Genomic DNA, 4,937 nt, shown 5'->3' on the forward strand with positions numbered 1-4,937 from the left:
AGCTCCCCTGGGGAAAATGGCTGCTCTGAAGGGTGGACTCTCTGGCCTTGTACCCTGCTGAGGCCCCTCCCCAAACCCCGCCCTCTCCCGGATCCACCCCCAAAGTCCCCAGGTATTTTCCAACCTAGACCTGGCAACCCTAAATTGAGGTGCTACCTAGATAGAAGCAGTCCTAATTACAAAGCGCATGAAAGCAAATTACAGAGAAAAATAGTCATCACAACAATGATCATTTTAACTTAAAACAGAATAAGTCAAAGGAAACGGCCTACCAAATGAGGCCTCTGCAGTTTCAATCCACAAAAAGTGAAACAGTGAATGCAGTCTTTAATATTGCCTCACGGTAGCATAACCAGAACCCAATTTTGGCAATCTGTTGTGACAGGCCTTTTCTACTAGCTGGGGGGGGGACCTACACTGCCTTCTATGATTTTTTAGGAACTAGGTTTGTTTTAAGCTATAAACCTTCCCCTCATTTACTAGGTATTCTTAAGGCAGCAAGTATATAGGCTTTGGGTTCACTGTCATGAGGTAAGTTTTATGGTAAGCAAGTAGAACATGGAGATTACTGAGCAGGAATTGTATATAAACAACACAGAAGATTTATTTATTTCCAGATCAGCAGCACAGGTCTCCCGAAAGTCAGAGGGGAAACCTGGCTGAAGCACATACATTTAAGCTAGTTATGGCTTCAGAGTGTGGTTTGAACTAACCACTAGGTGGGATCCTGACAGACACATAGGATTCCACCCACCCTCACCTGCCCTTTCCCAAGTGTCAGACTAAATGGTACAAGGTCTGCTCATTAACAGAGACAATCAGGTACTCTGTTCTCTCACAGAGGTAGATCTAAACCACTCTGCCACACTACCAAGCAGAGCTACCCTTCAGACTATCTGCTCTTTTACTGAGGTAGACCTGACTATCACTGTACTTTCAGTGAGGGAGATCTGAACTCTTTCTGAACTCTCCCTGAGGCAGACCTGAACTACCTCCTGCTATGCTGTCCTCCAACATTCCACTCCCCTTCTGAAAGGTGATTGGGTGCTGGAGTAGCCCTCCCATAGTAGAGTGGCTGTTTTCTCCTTCAGGGGCAGGACAGCCTCCTCTCCATCATGTCTGTCTTCCTGTATTTGCTCATATGGACTAGGACTGTAGGTTTCCTTAATTATATCAAGGTCAAGGACTCTTGGTTGTAGTAGTCCTCATTAATATAAAATATTATTTTAACCTATACTATTCACTAAATTGACTATATACATTGAGACCTGAGACTTGCCTTTATTCCAACCAATGCTCCCTCTAAGCTGTGGAGTCTTGTGAGCAGAGATTCTGCTTTGTAAGCTATGGGCATTAAAGTGGTGAGCGAGCAATTTGGCTGCAGCATAAATCAGTTTGCTCTGGAGCTGTTCTTCCTGAGCGAAGACAAAAATGTGTGAGCCAGAGGCTAAAAAGCTGTGAGCTAGCTCACACTAACTCAGCTTAGAGGGAACAGTGATTCCAACCTGCTAATAGGACTCAGTTTAATTTTATGTTTTTCAGCTTCTCTGTCTCTCTTCTCCCTTCCCTTTCCCTTTCTCTCTCCATCATTTTATTTTATCCTTTATTTCCCTTCTAATGAAAAACATAATAGAAAGCTGTGTCCCAGGTGTGACCTACCTTAGAATGCCTGATGGTCCAGTTTTGGGTCCTTACCCACTAGCTGAATACCAGTTTTGTTGCAGACAGACTCAGACCAAGGAAAACTGAACTCAGATTCCTAACCAGATGTGAAGTTCACTGGAAAACCTCAGCCTAGTCTATTTCCTATATTTACTTTGATTATAAAAGGGAAGATTCCACATAGAGCTCCTTGGAAAAAGTATAGGACATGCATGAGATGTATATATCAATTATTAATTGTATCAGTTCTGATTAACTCTTTCTAGGAATTTATAAATGATCATTGGGATTTAGCAGCCAACATTCTAACACTATTTATTTATTTATTTATTTATTTATTTAGATTTATATCCCACTTTATCCCAAAAATGGGCTCAGGGTGGCTGACAACAATTAAGATCTAAATAAATAATAGTACCATATAATAAAACCAGGTAAAACAATCAGACAATAAAACAAGATGGCAGCAAAAGCAAGATGAAAACTCCAGGGTAGTCCTTAATGCCTCCTGTAGGATGAAGAGGAGGAGGAGAAGGAGGAGATTGGATATATACCCCACCCTTCACTACCCAAAGAGTCTCAAAGCAGCTTACAATCTCCTTTCCTTTTTCCTCCCCACAACAGACACCCTGTGAGGGAGTAGTTTGGATCATCAGTAGTTTGGATCATAACATTTCATTCCATTTTCCACTGTCTTATGATGTTCTTGCATCTGTCCAAGAGCATCTTATATCAATGGAAGGACCTTGTGCCAGAGGAACACATGGGTGCTGACAGGACAGAATGGTAGGTTCCAAATTTAGATCTAAATATCTGAGATTTATATCTGGAGTCATCAGAGATTATTCCTATGTGAATTAAATCATTTGTCAGTGCTTGAACTGGTTAGGAATTTTTGGGATCATTTGTTTAACTCATAGTGTGCTGCCCCAAGAGATATATTGGCTCAACATGCAAAAGGTCACAGTTCTCACCCTCACTGATCTTGGGGCAGAGAGCAGTTGAATTTCAGTAACTGACTCACTAGCTGCTCTTATTGTAGAATGTAGAGCCACTAAATAAGCTTCAAGAATCACATTCAGCCTTGCTGTTAACTCTGATTTTGTTAGACTCAACCTCTAGCAGCTTTGTGTTACCAGCTGTGAGTTGGAAAATTCCTGGAGATTTTGGGGGCAAAGCCTGGGGACAGCAGGGTTTGGGGCAAGAGGGAACCTTAGTGGGTTATAAGAGAGTAAGCTCTCCAAAGCAGTACACCTATAAGAGAGTACACCCTCCAAAGCAGCCATTTTCTCCAGGGGAACTGATCTCTGAGATCATGTGTAATTCCAGGAAATCTCCAGGCCCCACCTGGAGGTTGGCAACAGTAGCCTGCTGGTAGGCTGGTCAAAAGTTGCTTAAGACCTTTGTTCCTGCCTGTTCTTGTCTTATCTTCTTCGCTTACTTTCACCTTCAGTGCTCACATTTTGATTCCTCACTTGAGTTCCTTGGTGAACAAAACCACAAGATGGAATGATGCCGTGAAAAGCAGAGGGCCAAAGCCAGGCTCTTGAGGCCCGGCCCTTATTCTCTAAGGTTGGGAAATGATGCATCAGATCAATCCATCTACTAAAATGCTACTGAAAACTATATTATTTTAGCACCTCTCTCTCTCTCTCTCTCTCTCTCTCTCTCTCTCTCTCTCTCTCTCTCTCATATCAAAAGTCTTCTTTGCAAAAACAGAAATCAGAAATAATAACTAATGCTCTTTCACAGTGATGGCTGATATTTCTTCAAATGTTTTTAAGATTCTGTTCTCTCAGAAAGCCAGATTGATCCTGGTGTATTGATCTGCACAAAATAACATTCAATTGATTTGTTAAGAGTTTGTACCTGTCAAGGAAACTGAGAGATGAATTTTAACTTTAGATGTGTCTTTCTCAGGTTTAGGAATAATGGTTATTGTAGCCTCACTAAAATACCCTGGAATGCTGTTTTCTTTAATGCAGAATGAGAGAAATTCATTTTTCATATTTAAATATTTCTGTAGAAGACATAAATAGTTCTATCACCTTATAAAGTTTATGGTTACAGTATATTTGTCCTAGGATTCCAAGAGGTTTCTTCCCATTGGGATTGTTAAAAATGGAAACAGAGATTTTTTATAGGAAAGCTTAGAAATCTTTTGCTTAACGCTGAATGATAACTGAATGTATTGTTATTGATAGAAGTTTGAAGAATTAAGCGTTTAAAGACAAGTTAGCAGGCTCTGCTCTATTTTATAAATAAACTGTCTGATATAACTGTCTGAATAAACTGTCTGAATAAACTGTTACCACCACCACCAACGAGGACCGTGTTACAGCACCGCCAGAGGTTGAGTGGCAATGACCATCAGGGGGCCACAAGTAACCTCCCCTGGAATGGAAAGGGTATGTGCAATATGGAGAGAGGGTTTTAGTCACGCGAGATCCTTGGGCGTGGCCCATGTGTAAATTGTTTTAAACTGTTTTATTGTATTTTATTGCACCTTGTGCCTTATGGTTGTAAGCCGCCCTGAGCCCGCATGCGGGGAGGGCGGGGTATAAATGAAATTAAATAAATAAATAAATAAACACAAGGGCAGCCACTAAGATGGAAACAGGAAATTCTAAAAAAGACATTGGGAGGCATTAACTTTAATCAATTTATTGCTAGATACTAAAAGATTAAGCTTGCTGGAATTTGTAGAATAAAGGAACTGGTGGGTCTTGGTAAGAACGAAAGCAGAGATCCCAGTCATCAGCAATCTAAAATTCAAAAGGGTACTTTCTGAGAATAGAATAGCATTAGGCAGGGGTCTTTTCTAGAAAAAGAGCTGCAGGAGCTCATTAGCATAACATTAGCATATGCAGGGGTCGTTTCGTAGAAAAAGAGCTAGGGGAACTCATTAGCATAACTCATTAGCATATGCCACACCCCCTGACATCACTGGAAGTGTGTCATAAGGCCACACCCCCTGACATCACCGGAAATGTGTCATAAGGCCACCCCCCCCGCCCCCAATGGTCCCGGCCGCTGCCGCCGGCCTTGCAGCTCCATTGCCGAGCCCCATGAGGGGCCCGGCGGTGGACCTGCAAGGCCGGCGGGAGTGCAAGGAAGCCCCGCAAAGGCCCTCCCTGGCCCCAGGCAGGCACGGGTGGAGAGAGGCAGGGAGGAAGCAACTTACCCTCCCTCTTCTCCTGCCTCCTCCTGGCTGAATGAGGGCCGGAAGCAGGGCGGCCGGAAGCAGGGGGCGGGGTTTTGTCATGTGCCCCGCC

This window comes from Gekko japonicus, unplaced genomic scaffold, assembly GCF_001447785.1.
Source record: "Gekko japonicus isolate JY-2015 unplaced genomic scaffold, Gekko_japonicus_V1.1 scaffold115, whole genome shotgun sequence".
In the NCBI taxonomy this organism is placed as follows: domain Eukaryota; kingdom Metazoa; phylum Chordata; class Lepidosauria; order Squamata; family Gekkonidae; genus Gekko; species Gekko japonicus.